The 22,346-nt window shown below is 33.8% G+C and overlaps 1 pseudogene; it reads right to left on the bottom strand.

The window, feature by feature from the left end:
- Window positions 1-6,811, bottom strand: LOC138307180 (angiopoietin-related protein 7-like; annotated as a pseudogene).
- Between the last annotated feature and the right edge of the window lie 15,535 nt (window positions 6,812-22,346).

The following is a 22,346-nucleotide window of genomic DNA, read 5'->3' as shown; positions in this document are numbered from 1 at the left end:
CTACCGAATCATCATTTTCGTCTCCTTTAAAGGAAGGATTTTCACACTTGGGTCTGGGAAATATGACCATCGCATAACCTGATGATCAACGATTCGTTTCTTAAAAATCCCATTCAGATGAGCATTCACACAATTGTTATGCCACTAACCACTTTTGACATACTGACCACAATTTCGATTATTGTCGTTGTCTCTATCTCGCGTGGTGAACTGACAGTTATTACTGATCGCCATGCCATCTGTAATTGAATACATTAAGTTTAAGGTAACAATAAATTGTCTCATAGGACTGTTATGATGAAACTTTTTACGTTTTCTTGGATGAAACAGAGGCCTTTATCTATATCTTTATATTTTCATAGTTGTTTTTCTGTCTTTGTTATGGGAAAAATATTCAACTCTAATACTAAGAAATGTTTGTTTACCTCATCTTTGGGAATCCTCGGAATAATGTTCTTTTGTTTAAGTAACTCAAATTCCTATGATGTTTTTTTCTGCATGATGCTAATCATACAATGAGATGTTACTGTACGTAATGCTGATGATAATGATGATGATGATGATGATGATGATGGACATTGGTGCTCTTCAAGATGTTAATTGCATCCTGCATTCTGATTGGTCTGGATATATTGGTAAATTACATCATTAATTTCATAAGTTAACAGGTGACAAAAGTATCCTATTAGTAACCCTGGTCAATACTAGCCGCAATATACCGCTCGGCCTGGGAGATCGTAAGCTGAATAGGTTGAGCGTCAGATTAGTACTCCCGACCCAAGGCAGAGGCAGTGATTAAAAATGTTCCACCGACGATGAATGGTGATTTTTATATATTAAAATAAGGAGCACATAAATTAGTATGTTTCGGTAATAACAGAGATTACTTACTATACACTAAAGCTGTTACCTTCGTTGAAAAGTTTGAGCTTCTTATTTTATTTCAAATTATAAAAGCATTTAGAATAAATAATTGCATCCCAAAAAATCAATGACACTATGCGCCCAATATGGACGTGAAAGTTTCTCGATTTATGTATGTTCAGCGTTTGTTAAAAATTCTTCATCACATGTACGAAAGAAAGGAGGGTTATCACATTGGACTGTTTTACGGACACTCAGTTATAACCAAAATATTTTGCATGATGATACATTAAGGTCAGACTATCCGATTTCTCTGGGCTCATGGTGACTTCAGAGGTCAAAAGTCAAAGGGTGTAAATTCACATTTCCATTGTTTAAGTCCTGTTTAATTAAATATTAGAATAGAGATAATTTGTTTAGCAGTTTTTGCCTGCAAATCCTAGGTTTGTGAAATTCAGTTCAGAAAACTTGTGAAAAAAATAAAAATAGGTCACAGTGATCTAGTTAAGTATTTGATCCATTTCAGCCTTAAAAACTTTAATATTTTCGTTGAAATCTAAGATTTTTCAACGATTTTATACAGTTTTATTAAGGCTTGCTTTATAAGCTTATTACAAGCATAAAATAGGTCACAGTGATCTAGTTAAGTATTTGATCCATTTCAGCCTTAAAAACTTTAATATTTTCGTTGAAACCTAAGATTTTTCAACGATTTTATACAGTTTTATTAAGGCTTGATTTATAAGCTTATTACAAGCAATGCCCTCGCCTAAGGTGGGATTTTACAATTGCGCCTGCTGCCCCATTGCATGATCGTAAAAGTCGACTAAACTTGGAATCTTAATTTCGTGGGTACTCAGATAGAAACACCTTATTTTTTGAACATTTTGAAACTTTAAAGTAATGTTTAGAACTTGATGTGTATTTTGTCACGATAACTACATCTGAAGGTAACATTTTCAGGGTCACGTGCATAAATTAGGTCACATTCAATGAATGTTATCGTCTGTCAGCTAAGTATCTTCTGAATTTTCCATTTTTAAAGCAATTGTTTCAGCCATTTAAGTTTGTTTTCAGAGGAAATAATCACCCACATATGCAATGCAAGTATTATGTTAGAATTGTGCCTGCTGTCTCATTGCAAGATCGGGAACTACTTAATCTTGGATCTCAATTCTAGTGGCTATCTAACAATATTGGATTTTTCTCTAAGTCATCACATAAAGAAGGTTAATTTCTCGGAAAGACTTTCCCATCACTACTAACCAGTTATTTTCAAGTCTATGGTGACCGTTAGAGATTAATTACATTATATTGATTTCTAAAGCAACTAGATAAAGGTCGCCTTTAACGATCATGCAACGGGGCAACAGGCACAATTCTAACATTAGACTTGCAATGTAGTTGTTGCTGAAGATTATCCAATGAAATAAAGTTAGTTAGCTTAAACACTTGCTTAAACATGGAAAATCCTGGAGATACATAGTTGACAGACGATACCTTTATTGAATATGACCTCATTTATCTCCATCATCTACCTCATGTAATCATAAGATGTTATCATCTTAAGCACATCATGAGAAAATCCAAATATAAGCTCTAAACGTCAGTCTATATCTTTTAAGTGCATCTACTATTGCATTTTCATATAAGCAACCACAAAATTAAGATTCCAAATTTAGTTTTAAGTTGTCTAAATAAGTAATTTGTTCGGAAAATTGCACTGTTCCTCTTTACTGATACTTGACCATGTGGGACTGCTCTTAATTGACACACCAAATTTTAAGTTTAATGAATAGCTTTTGACTTTAATAAGATAATGATATTTTATGACGATAGATTATATGATCAGTTATCCTTAGGCACTCGAAACCTCACAAAATCAAAACGTTATTGTCTTAATTAGATAACCAACCTGAATATATTTCTTTCAATTAAAAGAGAAAACCAGCATGATTTTATGTATTACGAATTTTATCATGAATCCACATACTCTGCACACAAGAACTTTAAAAGCTCAGACATGTGAACGGCCGGAAGGTAACTTGACATACTCGGAAATACTGTTCCAATCTTCATCCAAGCGAGATAACTCTAGCATACATTTGATCACAGTAGATATACTAAGGTCAATAACAATGACCTAACCTATCAGGCAATAAATTGGATAAAGGCATCATTAAATTTGATGTATACTTCGTAATCAGGATGACTTTCAAATGAAAATTACCAAGCATGCTTCTGTGATATACTTTCTTTTTCTTTTTAGACTGATAACTTCTGAAAGCAATGTGCTTGCTTTAGAGTTTAAATTGCAGAAATGTGGAATGCAAACTTACTTGAAAGATTTCCGAAATAGCCATTCACAAGCAGTTTGTAATTGTGAAATTCATCAGCAACCTGGAAATTGGAGTACTCTGCATACCCGTTTTCCCCAGTCAAAGCTACAATTTCCACACGTAGGATCTTAGAGCTGTTTGTTAGGATGTGAAGGTTATCGTTACCTGCAAAAATGAAGACAATCAACCAGTGTTCATGAAGATAAACTATAGAACCAACGTGTTCCATATACATATATATTAACATTCTGACTGTTTCGTCACTATATGGATCAACCAACTGACGAAAACAAGCATTTGCCTAGGAATACACCATGTATATAACGATTCTCGTAATATTTTAGTGTATATTTTCTAACGTGCTGTTTCTTGATATAAAATCATTTTAGGTTTACTGTTATAAGTCAATCAAATCTTATTTTAACTATATTTCTTATTTATCGTTTGTCATTTGCAAAAATGGGTCGACCGGAAGGCGGAAGCTTAAAAACGCGACGTTGTTGAACGACTTTGTCATCCAGAAGTTCCATTAATCTCGTTTCTCGTCGTAAATGGGTGTCATAATTTTTAATATAATATAGAAACCTTTCAATAATTTTTATTCCATTCCATTCCATCCCTATATATTAACAGTCAGTTGGCAATCTATAGTATAAACCCTGTTGATTTCAACCAAAGGCTACTCAACATTATTTCTCGATATATTAAGTATGTCATACACTATTGGAAGCCTCGCGGAAGAATATACATGTACATTAATGATGGTCGGCATCAGGAACATTTCGCGTTTTCCGTAGCCTACCGATCGTATGATTGAGGAACATGTATCAAAATGCAAAATGTACCTATGTGTTTTAATACATGAATACATGTAGAACAGTTACATTGTTCATTGTTTATGTTACTACAGTATCTTTTTGAGCAATGTTTCCATGTGTATGATAAATGTACAATGTTGTACAATGTACAGTTTTGAACATCCCGATGACGTAGCAATGTTTACATGTAGTGTCAGTAACACTGTCTTATTCGCTACAACACGTACGTCCTATTTTTATTTATAACACATTTGGTTGCATGCAAAAAACCTACCTGTGTTCGGCCGACGTCCGATTAATTTACAAAAAAAAAAAAAAAAAAAAAAAATCCCCACACACCAAAATCAGTAAATAATGACATTTAACCATTATAACATCCGTGTATTCAAGTAATTTTAAATGTGAACTGATCAAACTAGAACTCAAATGATCAAAAGTTATATGTGCCGTAACTGGATGAAAATGTTGACATGTTATTTTTTATCTCCATTAATCTATTGGAAATCATAAGGTTTATGAATTGAGCTGTGGAAATCATTCAAACGGCTTCACATGCTTTAGCAACGCTAGTTATAACACGGACATTACGTAATGTACAATTGTTGTTTTTATGCATTATGTATATTTAGATGAAAACATTCGTACTTGTAAAATTGAAACCAGTGCACCGAAAGTACTGAAATTCTCAAAATGACATATTGAAAGCTAATATTGATTCATGATTATGAAAAATACGGCGTATATAACTTTCAGATTGTAACTATAAGGATTAAAGTATCTTTCTGGTGGCTCGCTGTCTATTTCAAATATCGATACCTTACTCAAATTTTTCATCGGATTGAACCACCAGAATTATACTTTAATCCTTAGGAATATGAAAGGATGCTACTCCAATAATTTACACACTGGTTCATATTTCAGTTGAGCGTTCGCCCTTGTGAGTAAGGCTCTGAGTTCTGTTCCCTGGCCGAGACACACGCATAGTCTTTAAAAGTGGTAGATGCTACCCTTGCTTTAGCACTCAGCATAAAAAAGTGTAGCAAATGTGGCTCGCCTAATGTAAATTATAATGTGATCGGATGTGGCGCTTGTTCTGTGTCTCTGATGCATGCTTCAATGAGATGGCGTGATAAAAAGGAAAAAATAGTTCCACTACACGAATTCTACTATTACAACACGAACATGCTACCGTCTCCCGGATCATTTACTTCACAAACGCAACACACCATACATATACATAAAATATCGTCTTGAAATGATCCTGGTTGTCAATAGGACGATAGCGTAATGATTCAATCAACCAATAATAATTATTTTTCTTTGTTTCTTGCTGTTTGATTGGCCTATTCATATTTTGCATTCAACGATGAAAAAAAATCCGGGAATGGCGCGAAAATCTGACGTTAACGTGACGTCACTATGGAAACATTTACGTTGCGTATTGATTTGGCAAAAAATAATCCCTTGGAAAATCAAAGGAATCGCACATGTAAATATATTCCATTTTGTAAAGTAGCCTTGAAAATAAATTATAAGCATTGGAGTCACTATTTTTTTTTTAATTTCTTCGGGGTATAAAATAAATTTCGTTTGCACGTTTTGTGAGAATCCGCTACGCGGATTCACGCGGATTAACAGTTTTCAAACAAAATCTTTCACATACCCCGATAAAATTTTAAAAAAAATAGTGACTTCAATGCTTATTTACTCAACTGGCCAAATGGTGAATCCATGCATGATCTGCGATTGACCAATTATTTCATGCCTATTTGGAATTCACTGAAATATTATACACAGTCATTAAAATGGAAAAAATACACTCGATTAATTAGTTATTAAATACAATTATCGCCTCTTACCGAGCCAGAAGTCTCCTTGGAGATCACCAAATCCATTCTTGTAGTCAATCCATCGGCGATAAAATTCGACATCTCCCTTTGTTCGCCTTTGGATTACCTTATGGAAAATATAACTGAACATTTAGTTACTAACAAGAGACGCTCTTAGAAAGACTCCAATGCTAACTGATTGACTGTATTCCATTATAAAATGTAATTAGACCACCAGAAAAGTCGTTTTGTTGACAGCTGATATAGTTCTAGTTTGATCCTAAAGCTGAAAAATATATATATCACACATACTGTTTTGCACAAATCTAAATTCCTATTCTGAATAACAATTATATAATTCATGGATACATGTTTTCTCCTTTTTTAATCGAGCATTTACCACAGGATCACAAATTAATGTATATCAAATGGATATCAAGTATTGGGACCATTTTTGATGACAATCATTTTTTCAGCCGTCCTTAATAATTAAAAATAGTTGGATCCGGCTGGGTGGGATAGATCCATTCCACGTATTTTGTGTATAGGTTCATTCATTATACAAGGGCTCTTATTTCATCTCCAGCAACCATTAATAATATATCAAGATATCAAGTTTACAACTGTTGAACTAATAATAACATACATCAGAAAGGACATAGTAAAAAGTGTATATGTATAAAAATCATATCGTAGTGGAGAAAAGAGCTCATTTAATCTCCAATGAAATTATATCTCTAGTTTTTGTTTTGCAATTTTGCAATTTAAAATGTTTTATATGGATCCTACTCACAGTCAATGGTTCGTCTTCAGTATCTATATCACAGTATACAGGAAGGCCTTTCTTTCCTAATTTGTATACACCAGATCTATATCCAGACAGTTCTGTACAGTGGTATATCACTAAAATAGTGAAATTGGGATGTACGTAAATATGTAGCGATGCTTTATGATATTGCATTGTATAACAATTCACTAAACATATTTATAAACATACTGCTAATTATAGATAAATCAAACGATGTATAAATATGTAACTATGTAACAGTAACTATAACAATAGTTTGTATTCATATTTTCAGCTTCGTATCATTTTATTTATACAAGTAAGTTTGATAAGGGATAACAATACCCTACTTTATTGATCAACATACTTGTAAAATATGAATTGCAGATAAATTTTAAACCTAAAACAATTGAATAACACAATACCTAATAAAAATGAAACATTATGGTGAATAGCATCATTTTCCTTAATTCTAGTCGAAAAATCTCCTAAATTAATCCAAAAATTTCAAATAACAAAATAGACGTTCAAACATTTTTTAACCCAAGATGACAACTTTACCGGTTTCATATTTAATATCTCATCATGAAATTCTCACCATTTTTGTTGATATTATAGGCAAAATAACTATAAGATATGTTTGGTGTACACGATCCATGTCGGTGAAAATTTGATATTGCTAAAATAGGCCTGCAAATTTGGCCATTTCTAGTTTCAAGACTCTGTAAAAACTCAATTGATCTGTTTTAAACCACACACATTCGGTCAAAATTTGCAAAAGTATATATTTTTTCAGAATATGATATCGTTTTACGTAATTGAATATTGATTTGATGAAGTTTTGAACCAAGACAGGAAACCTGGTGTACACCTGTGGAAGGAAACAGTAAATCTTCCCTAGCACAGGCCCCTGGCGGCTTTTGAATTGCTTAAAGGTAACTTACAGATTCTCTATCATAGTACTACAAAATGCACCTAGGTTTTGTTAAATTGGTTCGTGGGCAAACTTCAATGGTAGGTCCTTTCCCCCGTGCGTTATATTTTGTACGGGTATGAACTTTGTTGTTAAAAGTCTTAAGTGTTTCTATCGTGAAAATAACAACACCGTGAAAAATCAATGCATGTAAGTCGCATGCATGTAAGTCGCGAAATTAAGCACTCACGAAAATATCGACGTTTACAGTAGTAATAATCTAAGATAGGTTAAGTAACAAAGGACCATTATCATAATGCTGTTGATCAGTATGTTATTCGAGCAATAAGTTACAAACTCCAAACTCCAAGGTACGATACACAATCAATATTGAACAAATGTTGATATAATATGTACAATTTTCTGAATTTAAATCACCAAACAAATATTAAAATCAAATATTTTAAAATATTTTGTGCGGTATTATTACAACATATTTTCGATTTCTGTGTGTACGCAAAAATTCATATGGTGAACTTTTTCACAATAATTTTACGTTCAGAATGAAAGAAAAAATATTTTGTTTAAATTTCAATTTGCAAAGATGCGATAACTATAGCCAGAGTCAATATAAATGGTCTGTACAGTAAACAGTTCTTCCAGTTATCTAAACATTCTAATTAGATCTAAAATTCACTCATTTAAAGATGAAAATATCTAAAAGCTAATGGTTACTTCTCTGAACATTAACTATAATCAAGAATTTTTTTATTTTAAATCAAAATCTAAATAGTTTTAGCAATGCTTATACAAGTTTCTGCTATGTAACAAAAGCTTCACTGTAACTGACATTCTTAAACTAATATTGATCAATGTGGTTATACATACATACACAACTTGTTTTTATAATTGTTTTTTTTTAAATATGTACTTTTTGTTAATATAAATGTTGGTAAATGTCGACAATATTGTGATAATTTTACCATATCCTATTTTCCTTTTTGTGTGTCTGAACTAATATTAGCCTTGGCAAATTATGAAATAGTGGTGAACATGCTTAAAACGTACCCTTGTTAAAGTAAGAAGTCGAATGCGAAATTTCAGCATATGTTGACTCTTCAAAAAATCTGGAGTAGGTCTCACAGATTCTGTCCTCGAACTTGTAAGAACATTTTTCAGTTTTGCAAAGCTTTGCACACATTGCATGATTTGAAATCCCATAAACTGAATCAAGTTTGCGAAAACTTTGGTTTGATGATGGTGAAACACGAAGTACTATTCTGCTCAGTTGTGGAAATCCAGCCCTTGCTAAAGACAGTACTGTGGAAAAGATCCCTACTAAAATGCCCAGTTTCATGTTTCTATTCTGTTTTACTGTATTGAACTACCATGCTGAGTCATATTCAAAATTGAATGCCGTTCAGTTACATCTGATTATATTATTTTACTACCAGGCTGAATTATGTTCAAAACACTGAAAGCCTTTCAATTACATCTGATTATATTTCCATTTAAAAAACTGTAGATCTCTGGTCAATGGAATCTTTTCTGTCTGCGTCAATGCCAAAACGACCACACTTATTACATTCCAAGAAAACCCTGAATAGGCGTGGTTAGCTCGGTGTCAATCTGTATCCAGCTGTAGCCTTTGTTATATGAACGGTAACTAGGCATCGTTGATCAGGATTAGAATTTCTTGCTTTGAATGTGAGCTAAAATTAAATGCTTAACGATCGTCTTAACATAGCTGAATGACCACATATTATTTAGTGACAATAAAAAAAACTCTGTTATTTCAACTGACCAGTCATTCAAGTTGTATCACAAATGTGTCCGTCTGCTTCATCTATGTTATGGTGAGATGGAATGTTGTTGCTTTTGGAATTTCGGTCATGGTTTGCCGACACATTATACATTACACCCACTTCATATTTTATAAGAATCATCTAAATAAAACAACAAAGTTCTGTTTTTGTGCGTTTTGGAGTAATGAACCGGATGCGTATTCAATTGCGAGTACCTGCTGGTATTTTTGGGCAATTAAAAATATGTAGACCATCATCTGTCAGCCATTTTTCGCATTGAATAAATCATAAATGATTTTTTACAAATTCATTGACTTTTCTCCTTCTTGTCAATACAGAAACTTGGCGATTAAAGATAAAAAAAACGGGAATCATTGATTAATCTTTTTATGTTAGTTAAGCTTTAATGTCGAACTTTCCACTTTCTATAGGTACAACCATCACTCGAAAAAAAATACGTTCGCTCTCGTTATGAGTGAGGGTGTCATTGCACGTGTACTTGACATTCTGTGGAAGACTGAAATACTTTAATTCTTGTGTATTTCCAAATTCTTGCTACCATCCCAGGATAGTAGCTATTAGAATCCGTCGCTTTGCATGCAATGTTGTTGGGAATTCACATGGTTATAAATAGCCTGTTCACTTTGATTGGCTGGCCAAAACGATTTACTTGTATCGATTGGTTACTTGAAATTATTGCAAACAAATTATCATTTGATGAACTCAGAGAAGTCAGAATGTTTCTTTCTGGTTGACGGACATTTTTTTCAGAAATCACACAAGGCGGCGCTAATTTCTCAATTGGATCCCCTCGGAGAAATTGACGGAAATAGTTCGGTGATTTGCCGAGTTTTGTTTACATTGTCGGGAGCGCGTGAACCATCTATATATAGCCTAACTAGTACTGTTGGCTAGATGATCATAACCTACTTGTAAAAACTGTCCGTACATGGGAGATGCTGGAACAAAGTTAAACTTTACTTAGGGAATATTTGTGCAACTGTATGCGCCAGTTTTAACCGAAATGTTATGCTTGTTTCTATGCGTAATATGTATTACACCAACTTGTCGAGTACATGTATATCAGTACAGTGTAATTAAACGGAAAACTTGTTAGCATTAGGAAAAGGCCCACTACACCTTCTGAACAACTTAATTAAAATAAACAAAACGTTCAATTTTATAACGCAGGTCGTGTTATGTTTTCTGCGTCGAAGTAATTACAATGTGTTAGTTGACTATTTCTGCACCAGACGGCAAAACTTCAATTTGTTTGGTGTCATCTTTGGCCATATTATGTTATAATTGTTTTCAAAGAAACTCTTTTTTTATTTCGGAAAGGTAGCCTAGTGGCCCTTTCATGAATGTCATGAAGTTGATTATCTTTTACATTGAATGCGAAAGCATTTGAATTATCAAAAATGAATTGTCATAAGAACTATGGCAGCTAACCGTGAACAGAACGCTGCGTCAAGCTTTCCTATAATTGCTTCCTAATAAATAATGCTGTATGGTAGCCTTCTTAGCATTTTGGGAAGCTAATACTTGTATGTATTATTGAAATGTATGAGGACGTTGTAATGATAATATAATGGAAAGGTAATGTTTATTACAAAAACGTGCAGCGAGCAACAATTTATATCCCACCTTTGACATTCCGTCAAAAGTAATGTTTCAAAAGTTGAAATGGATACCTATAGGGCCTAGCCTTATGCATGAAATACAAGAAATCTTTCTTTACTCCTGTTTTCAAGTGTGACTTTAACAATATACAGACCCCCACCCCCTACCCCCGTTTCAAATGTGTCTATAAAATATCAGACTCCTCCCGTTATCAAATGTGACCTCCACGACATTCAGTCTTCACCCGTTTTCTTATGTGACATTAACAATATAAAGACTCAAATGTGACACCAATATATATACTCTTCCCCAAGTGTGACCCTAACAATAAACAGACTCCTCCCGTTTTCAAATGTATCCCTCAGAATATACAGACTCCTTCCAATTTCAAGTGTGACCCTCACAATATACAGACTCCACCTGTTTTCAATGTGACCCTAACAATATACAAACTCCTCCCGTTTTCAAATGTGACCGAAAAAATAAAAATATTCCTCCCGTTTTCAGGTTTACCTCAACAATAAACAGACTCCCCGTTATCAAATGTGACCTCCACGATATCCAGTCTTCACCCGTTTTCTTATGTGACATTAACAATATAAAGACTCCGTCTGTTGTCAAATGTGACTCTAACAATATATATACTCTTTCCGTTGTCGAATGTGTGACCCTAACAATATACAGACTCCTCCCGTTTTCAAATGTGTTCCTCAGAATATACAGACTCCATTCATTTCAAGTTTGACCTCCAAGTGTGAACCAATATGCAGACTCTCCCGATTTCAAATGTGACCCTCAGAATAAACAGGGACTCCACCTGTTTTCAAATTTGGTCAAGATATACAAACTCTTCCCATTTTCAAATGTGACCGAAACAATGTAAAGATTCATTTTCATGTTTAACCTTCACAATATACATGCTCTACCCATTTTTTCAAATGTGACCCACAGAATATACAGACTCCACACATTTTCAAACGTGAACCTCACAATATACGGACTTCCCCCGTTTTTAAATATGACCCTAACAATATGCAGACTCCTCCCGTTGTCAAATGTGACCTCCACAATATCCAGACTTAACCCGTGTTCAAATGTGACCTTCACAATATACAGACTCCATTCGTTTCCAAATGTGACCTCATGAGTATCCAGTCTACCCCCGTTTTCAATTGTAACCCTAACAATATACAGACTCCACCTTTTTTCAAATATGACCTTAACAATAAACAAACTCCTCCCGTTTTCAAATGTGTCCGAAACAATATACAGATTCCTCCCGTTTTCAGGTTTGACCTTCACAATATACAGACTCCACCCGTTTTTAAATGTTACCCAAAGAATATGCAGACTCCACACATTTCCAAACGTGAACCTCATTATATACGGACTCTTCCCGGGTTCAAATGTGATCCTGACATAACACAGACTCCCGTCTTCAAGTTTGACATCAACAAGATACAGACTTCTCCCTTTTTCAAATGTGACCCTAACAATATATACAGACCACACACGTTTTTAAGTGTGACATCCACATTATGCAGTTTCCACTCGTTTTCAAATGTGACCTTAACAATATAAGGACTCCTCCCATTTTCAAATGTGTCAAGCAGAATATACAGACTCAAGTTTCAAGTTTGACCTCCAAAATAAACAGACTCCTCCCGATTTCAATTGTGACCCTCACAATATACAAACTCCTTCTGTTTTTAAATGTGACCGAAACAATATAAAGATTCCTCCCGTTTTCAGGTTTGAACTCCACAATATACAGACTCCACCCGTTTTCAAATGTTACCCACAGAATATACAGACTCCACACATTTCAAACGTGACCCTCACAATATACGGACTCTTTCCGGGTTCTAATGTGTCTCTCACAATATGCAGACTTTCGTTTTCAAATTTGACATCAACAACACACAGACTTCTCCCTTTTTAAAATGTGACCCTAACAATATGCAGACTCCTCCCGTTGTCAAATGTGACCTCTACAATATCCAGACTCGACCCTTGTTCAAATGTGACCTCCTAAACATACAGACTCCATTCGTTTTCAAATGTGACCTCAACAATATACAGTCTCATTTATATTATGAAGGTCACATTTGAAAACGGATGGAGTCTTTACATTGCTAGGGTCAAATATGGAGTCTCTACATTGTGGGTGTCATACTTGTGAGGTCCCATTTGAGAACAGGTGGAGTCTAAGCATTACTAGGGTCACACTTGAAAACAGGTGTAGTATGTACATTGTGTGGGTCAAACTTGAAAACGAGTGGAGTTTGTATATCATGGAGGTCAGACTCAAAAACGGGAGGAGTCTGTATATTGTGGAGGACACATTTAAAAACGGGTGGAGACTTTACATTGCTAGGGTTGCACTTGAAAACGGATGGAGTCTGTACATTGTTTGGGTCACACTTTAAAACGGGAGGAGTTTGTACATTGTGAAGGTCTATTTTAAGTATATGTGTTTTGGGGGTCAGATTGTAAACCGGGTGTAGTTTGTATATTGTAGGATTGTAAACCGGGTGTAGTCTGTATATTGTGGGGGTCACACTTGAAAACAGGATGATTTAATAAATTGTAGGGGTCACACTTGAAAACAAGAGGAAACTGTATATTGTAAGGGTCACACTTGATAACGGGAAGAGTGTGTATATTGCGGGGTCACACTAGAAAATGGGTGTACTATGTACATTATGGGGATCGAACTTGAAAACGGGAATAGTATTTATGTGTTTTGTGTCCGCTTGAAAACGAATGGAGTCTGTGTAGTGTGGAGGTCATATGTGAAAACGGTTGGAGTCTGTATATCATGGGAATCACATTTGAAAGCGAGTTGAGTCTGTACATTGTTTGGGTCACACTTTAAAACGGGAGGAGTTTTTACATTGTGAAGGTCTATTTTAAAAACGAAAGGAGTCTTCACATGGCTTGGGTCATTCATGCAGAAGGAGTATATATGTTTTGGGGGTCAGATTGTAAACCGGGTGTAGTTTGTATATTGTAGGATTGTAAACCGGGTGTAATCTGTATATTGTGGGGGTCACACTTGAAAACAGGATGATTTAATAAATTGTAGGGGTCACACTTGAAAACAAGAGGAAACTGTATATTGTAAGGGTCACACTTGATAACGGGAAGAGTGTGTATATTGCGGGGTCACACTAGAAAATGGGTGTACTATGTACATTATGGGGATCGAACTTGAAAACGGGAATAGTATTTATGTGTTTTGTGTCCGCTTGAAAACGAATGGAGTCTGTGTAGTGTGGAGGTCATATGTGAAAACGGTTGGAGTCTGTATATCATGGGAATCACATTTGAAAGCGAGTTGAGTCTGTACATTATGGAGGTCACATTTGACAACGTGTGGAATTTGTATATTTTGGAGATCACATTTGAAAAAGGATGAAGTCTGTACTTTGTGTGGGCAACACTTGAAAATTGTTGGAGTCTGCGTATTGTGGAGGTCACATTTGAAAAAGGGTGGAGTCTGTTATTGCGAGGTCACATTTAAATAGGGAAGATTTTGTATATTGTGGATGTCACCTTTGAAAACAGATGGAGTCTTTACATTGCTTGTTTCAAAATTGAAAAAAGGGTTGAGTCGGTACATTGTGTGGGTCACACTTGAAAACGGGAGGATTTTGTATATTGTGGATGTCACATTTGAAAACGGGTGGAGCCTTTACATTGCTTGATTCACACTTGAGTTTGTATATTGTGGAAGTCACATTTAAGAACAGGAGGAGTTTTTACATGGCTAGGGAGGAGTATGTTTATTGTGGAAGTCACATTTAAGAACAGGAGGAGTCTTTACATGGCTAGGGAGGAGTATGTTTATTTTAGGGAAAAGATTGTAAACCGGGTATAGTCTGTATATTGAGGGGGTCACACTTGAAAATGAGAGGAGTCTGTATATTTTTAGGTCACACTTGATATTGGAAGGAGTCTTTATACTGTGGGATCACACTTGAAAATGGCTGTACTATTACATTGTGGGGATCACACTTGAAAACGGGAGGAGTCTGTATATTGTGGGGTCATTCTTGAAAACGGGTGAAATCTTTATATTGTGGGGATCACACTTGAAAACGGGTGGAGTCTGTATATTTGAGGGGTCACACTTGAAAATAGGAGTATTTGCATAGCTAGGGTCACACATGAAAACTGGAAGAGTTTGTATATGAATAGGGACGCAAACGGGAGTAGTCTGTGTATTACTAGGGCCATGTTTGAAAACGGCAGTAGTCTGTTCATTGTGGTTGTCACACTTAAAAACTGGAGTAGTATTATATGTTGTGGGGGTCAGAATTAACTGGTGGGTCTGTATATTGTCTGTGTATTGTATAGGTTTATTGTTAATGCAAAACTTTTCAATGGTAATAGGTTTTTATCCTGAATGCTTTTTTATATTCTTTTATTAAAAAAGTTACGATACTAGACACAATATTATGATGAATTATCTCTTGATCTTTTACTGATATTCTTTGTATATATTATCAAGTAGATTCTTATTAAATGTATTCCCTAATTTAAGAAACTTTAAAAAAGCCGTACAAATTACCGATGATGTTCAAGTGTACATTTAATCATTTATTGCATTTGATCCCCGGTTGTTTTATTTTTCTCTTTACAACATTTAATGAAGCTTCTTAGCTGTTTGTTGATTAAGAGATACTAAATCACCATTTCTTCAATCAAAACTATACATTTGAAATTTATTTATGTCATATGACAATTAAGTGTTACATAGTTTTGCGATACGGATCGATTAAAGTCGTAGTACAGTCCATGTATTTCATAGTGTTTCAGGTCACACTTGAAAACGGATCACAAATGAAAATGCCATACAGGCTTTTGATCTACTTTACTATATACCCAAGACGTATTTATGTGTAACCTGAGACCATGTCATGAGATGATTATTACGTTCAATATATTCTCAAATAAAGTTATTAAGAACCATATAAGATATATACAGTTGAATAAAAAGAATATTATGAATCCATACATTCTTTCAACGTGCGAGATCCATTTTGATTATAATGTTAACAAACTCGGAAAATTATAACAGCAGATAACATTTTCAAACTAAAATTAATCACTGCACTCACTGCCAATGTTTCATTGAAGTAATATTGTCAGCTAGATCCCAAGATATGGCAAATACGAGCTAAAACACTTCAATAAACATTAGATGTTACACGTATATGTAAACGTGTATGCCTTCGGTAGTTTATTTATGGAAGCGTAACTTGTTCGGGAGAGGCGGTCACGTGCACTTGGCCAGTTGAGTACATCAGGTACGACAGTATACTTGGAGATATGTCGACGGATTATTATTAAGATTTCTATTCGTAACGGGTTTGTCTATGTATCAGTAGGTGATATACAGAGAGCAACCAACTAAATGATTTTACATAGACCACAGTGTTAAACTTTGTTAAAGTTTTGTACTGTATTATTAAAACAAAGAAATATTAGTTAGGTATTGTGTTCTATAATTAAAGTCTAGGTTCTCATATAACACTAGATAGAAAAAAAAAGTTTGGGTCCTTCTGCGCAAACTCCAACCAGGGCAGCTTTATTGAAATCAGGCGCATTTTGCACTAAAAAATCCGGAAATTCTAATGTTTTTACCTATTCATTATCAAAAGTGATATTTTGAACCTAAATCTCAATATGAATTTCCAAATTGTTATCACGGTTATCTAGGAATAATTACCTGTCAGAAAACATTTTTACTTTTGAAATTCATAATTAGCCAGCCAATCAGTGGCCGGGTTAAAATTCTATCCTGGGCTCAATCTTGTATACACAGGGGCCATTTCGAAGGTCTTTTTTTTATTTAGTTGGTTGATCCCTACAGTGGACAACTGTTAGGTGTATATGTACATGACTGACCGCACGTGTGTAGATTCACGCGCGTTATATAGGCGTCGGTAGGCGTATTGTATCCAAGCAGAGTTCTAACCAAATGGCGTTTGTCCGTCCTTAAAAACACAAGTGAATGTCTCAGAAACGAATTTGGATGAAAACAAATAATTTTATTTTCTAATCTCAAATGTATGCTTTTAACTTGCATTGTCAGTTTTAATATCAGTTATGATAGCGGTCAGGTGAGTAAATCTATAGGTGCGGTTTAGTAGAGGGATATTAGACAAAGATATGGGCGAGTGAATCTATCCCTTTCCAATTAAATAACCAAAAGATTGTGATTGAGTTACACACATATATATCATTAAACGATAAATAATAATAAAAAACGTTTAATACATTCAAGGTATATCAATATGTTGTATTAAAATGTGTCAGCCTGTGTTATTTATGAAGAGATATAAATTTGGCGCTTTTGTTGAATCTGGGGTCATGGTTTGTTGATACGCCATCAATCAAACTTTACTACAAATTGAAAAAGAAGCATATAAATAAAATAACAAAGTCTGTGTTTGTATATAGTGGAGTAATCGAACCGTTTAAGGCGGAATCAATTGCGCTTGTCCGCTTTGTTATAATGGACAATTACTTACTATGTATAGCATTATCTCTCTGTCATTTTTGTCATCCAATATATTATGAATTATTGATTAAATTTGCATTCTTACTGCTAATCAATACAGAAAAAAAACTTGGAGAGTAAGCTGTTTATAGCTTCACTACGATGCACACATACCGACACTCATCAGCAGGTTGCAACACCATGGGTAATTTATGCGGCTATGCCAATATAATTTAATCATTACCTGTGTTTGGAGAATGTAAATTTAATTTGGCAATGATACTGTTGAATAAAACGTTTGATATAAGATTTGTAAAAATATGTAACAACACATTAATGGGTAGTTAATAGAAGTGATCTGAATGACAGAACAATGGAAAAATAATCTAAATGACAGATAAATGTAAAAGTAATCTAAACGACAGATGAATGTAGAAGTAATTTAAACGAAAGATGGATGTAGAAGTAATCTAAACGATATATGAATGTAGAAGTTATCTAAACGACAGATAAATATAAAAGTGATATAAACGACAGATGGATGTAGAAGTAATCTAAGTGACAGATAATTGTAGAAGTAATCTAAACACAGATGAATGGAGAATGGAGAAGTTATATCAACGATAGATAAATGTAAAAGTGTCTAAACGACAGATAAATGTAAAAGTGATCTAAACGACAGATGGATATAGAAATCATCTAAGTGGCAGATGAATGTAAAAGTAATCTAAACGACAGAAGAATATAGAAGTAATCTAAACGACAGATGAATGTAGAAGTTATCTAAATGACAGATGCATGTAAAAGTAATCAAAACGATAGATAAATGTAAAGTGATCTAAACGAGAGATGAATGTAGAAGTAATCAAAATGACATATGAATTTAAAAGTAATGTAACTGACAGATTAACGAATAAGTTATCTAAATGACAGATATATGTAGAAGTAATCTAAACGACAGATACATGTACAAGTGATCTAAACGACAGATGAATGTAAAAGTATTCTAAACGACAGATGAATGTAGAAGTTATCTAAATGACAGATGCATATCAAATTAATCAAAACGATAGATGAATGTGTAATTGATCTAAACGATAGATCAATGTAAAAGTAATCTAAACGATATATATATGTTGTAGTAATCTAAACGACAGATAATGTAGAAGTGATTTAAACGACAGATAAATATAGATGTGATCTAAACGACAGATAATGTAGAAGTGATTTAAACGACAGATAAATATAGATGTGATCTTAACGAAAGATAAATGTAGAAGTTATCTAAACGACAGATGAATGTTAATATAATATAAACGATAGATATATGTAGAAGTAATCTAAATGACAGGTTAATATAAAGGTAAACTAAACGATAGATATATGTAGAAGTTATCTAAATGACAGATGAATGTAAAAGTATTCTAAATGATAGATGAATGTAAAAGTAATTTGAACGACAGATGGATGTAAAAGTGATCTAAACGACAGATGAATGAAGAAGTAATCTTAACGACAGATGAATGTTAAAGTACTCTAAACGAAGAGGAATGTAGAGGTTATATAAATTACAGATGCATGTAAAAGTAATCTAAACGAAATATAAATGTAGAAGTTATCTAAACGACAGATGAATGTAAAAGTAATATAAACGATAGATATATGTAGAAGTTATCTAAATGACAGATGAATGTAAAAGTAATTTGAACGACAGATGGATGTAGAAGTTATCTAAATGACAGATAAAAGTAAAAGTAATCTCAATTCCAGATGAATGTAAAAGCAATTTAAACGATAGATGAATGTAGAAGTTATCTCAATGACAGAAGAATGTAAAAGTAAACTTAACGAAAAATGAATGTAGAAGTTATCTAAACGACAGAGAATGTAAAAGTAATATAAACGAGAGATGGATGTAGAAGTTATCTAAATGACAGATGAATGTAAAAGTAATATAAACGATAGATATAAGTAGAAGTTATCTAAATGATAGATGAATGTAAATGTAATCTAAATGACAAATGAATGTAAAAGTAATCTAAACGATAGATATATGTAGAAGTTATCTAAATGAAAGATGAATGTAAAAGTAATCTAAACGATAGATATGATATAAGTAGAATTTATCTCAATGACAGATAAATGGAAAAGTAACTTAAACGACAAATGAATGTAGAAGTTATCTAAACGACAAATGAATGTAGAAGTTATCTCAATGACAGTTGAATTTAAAAACAATCTAAATGACAGATGAATGAAGAAGTGATCTAAACGACAGATGAATCTAGACGTAATCTAAACGACAGGTTAATGTAAAAGTAATCTAAACGTCACATAAATATAAAAGTAAAATAAAATCTAAACGTCACAAAAATTATAAAAGTAATCTAAACGATAGATATATGTATAAGTTATCTAAATGACAGATGAATATAAAAGTAATGTAAACGATAGATATATGAAGAAATCATCTAAACGACAGATGAATATAAAAGTAATCTAAACGATAGATATATGTATAAGTTATCTAAATGACAGATGAATATAAAAGTAATGTAAACGATAGATATATGTAGAAATCATCTAAATGACATATGAATGTAAAAGTAATCTAAACGACAGATGGATGTAGAAAATGTCTAAACGACAGATGGATGTAGAGGATGTCTAAACGACAGATGGATGTAGAAGATGTCTAAACGACAGATGGATGTAGAAGTAATCTAAACGACAGAGGGATGTAGAGGATGTCTAAACGACAGATGGATGTAGAATTTATCTAAGTGACAGATAGATGTAGAAGTTATCTCAATGACAGATGAATGTAAAAGCAATCTAAACGACAGATGGATGTAGAGGATGTCTAAACGACAGATGGATGTAGAAGATGTCTAAACGACAGATGGATGTGGAAGTAATCTAAACGACAGAGGGATGTAGAAGATGTCTAAACGACAGATGGATGTAGAAGTAATCTAAACGACAGAGTTATGTAGAGGATGCTAAACGACAGATGGATGTAGAAGATGTCTAAACGACAGATGGATGTAGAAGTAATCTAAACGACAGAGGGATGTAGAGGATGTCTAAACGACAGATGGATGTAGAATTTATCTAAGTGACAGATAGATGTAGAAGTTATCTCAATGACAGATGAATGTAAAAGCAATCTAAACGACAGATGGATGTAGAGGATGTCTAAACGACAGATGGATGTAGAGGATGTCTAAACGACAGATGGATGTAGAGGATGTCTAAACGACAGATGGATGTAGAAGATGTCTAAACGACAGATGGATGTAGAGGATGTCTAAACGACAGATGGATGTAGAAGATTATAAACGACAGATGGATGTATAATTTATCTAAGTGACAGATAGATGTAGAGGTTATCTCAATGACAGATGAATGTACAAGCAATCTAAACGACAGATGGATGTAGAATTTATCTAAGTGACAGATAAATGTAGAAGTTATCTCAATGACAGATGAATGTAAAATCAATCTAAACGATATATGAATGTAAAAGTAACCTTAACGATAGATGAATGTGGAAGTTATCTAAACGACAGATAAATGTAGAAGTAATCTAAACGACAGGTTAATGTAAAATTAATCTACACGACACATAAATTTAGAATTAATATAAACGGTAGATGGATGTAAAAGTAATCTAAACGACAATTGAATGTAGAAGATATCTGTTTACGACAGATGAATACAGAAGTAATCTAAACGACAGATGAAAGTAGAAGCAATCTTAAGGACAGGTGAATGTATAATTAATGTAGATGACAAATACATGTAGAAGTATTTTAAATGTCAATTGAATGTAGAAGCAAATTAAATGACAGACGGATTCTATTGCACATAGTAGTTTGATTCTAGCTATGAAAAGCTAACGGCCTCCTTCGGTGAATGCCGACATGTTTGCGAAACTGCAGAGTATTCGCGTTGTATCTTACTAATAGAGAACCTCTTGTACTTTTCAATTGCTGCAAAATATATTAGTGACATATGACCTGCGTGTATGTTTGTTTCAGAAATGTTGTCACCTTTGTATTGGTGGAATATCATTTCCCACGACCTACCCCATTGGGAAAAACGGGATATTACGAATTAAAGACTGCGTCCTGATGGACTCCGACTTAACAGTTACATACACAGATATTTAGCATTCGACCATCACATCTTGATTTCCACAGAGAGTTCTTAATTCACTGACTCCATAACAACTCAGCTTGTTTTAGTAACAGAGAACGACTAACTTTGCTAGCTTTGAAGGAGGTGGATATATATATGCAGTTTTGTTTTATTGTGTTTATTTTTATTGATGGGTGGAAGCAAAAAAAAAGAAGGTTTGAACATACAAGTCAGCGCCGGGGAGGTGATATAGCAGTGGGGAAATACGGAAGTAAATAAGCTATCACACGCCCCATAAATATTCCAGTCATTGACAAGTGAGTCTTTTGCGCTTTGTGAATATGTTCTAATCAATACGCTATTTGGTATTTTCTAGTGTGAGATAAAGTGACTGTCCTGAAAACTAAATTGTTATGTTAAAGGACGCAGTCGTTTGTGACACTTAGGATGAATAGCGATATCAATTAAATATTAAACATGAGTGAATTAGATAATAAGAATAAAAATATAATATTTGAAATATTGTAAAGCACCATTCGACGAGTACAAAAGAAGTACCATTTATCATCTAGTGCTTTCAGAGGTACATATTGTATATATTGACGGCAAAACGTCTCTATATTTGAAACCAGTAGAATTTTGTCATCATAATCATCAGAGCGTACGTCCATTCATCACACATTACTAATTAATAATTCAAAATATCAATGACGC

This window comes from Argopecten irradians, chromosome 14 (assembly GCF_041381155.1).
Source record: "Argopecten irradians isolate NY chromosome 14, Ai_NY, whole genome shotgun sequence".
NCBI lineage: Eukaryota > Metazoa > Mollusca > Bivalvia > Pectinida > Pectinidae > Argopecten > Argopecten irradians.
Note: the sequence above shows the minus strand (reverse complement) of the source record. Positions and strands in the feature narration are given on the sequence as shown.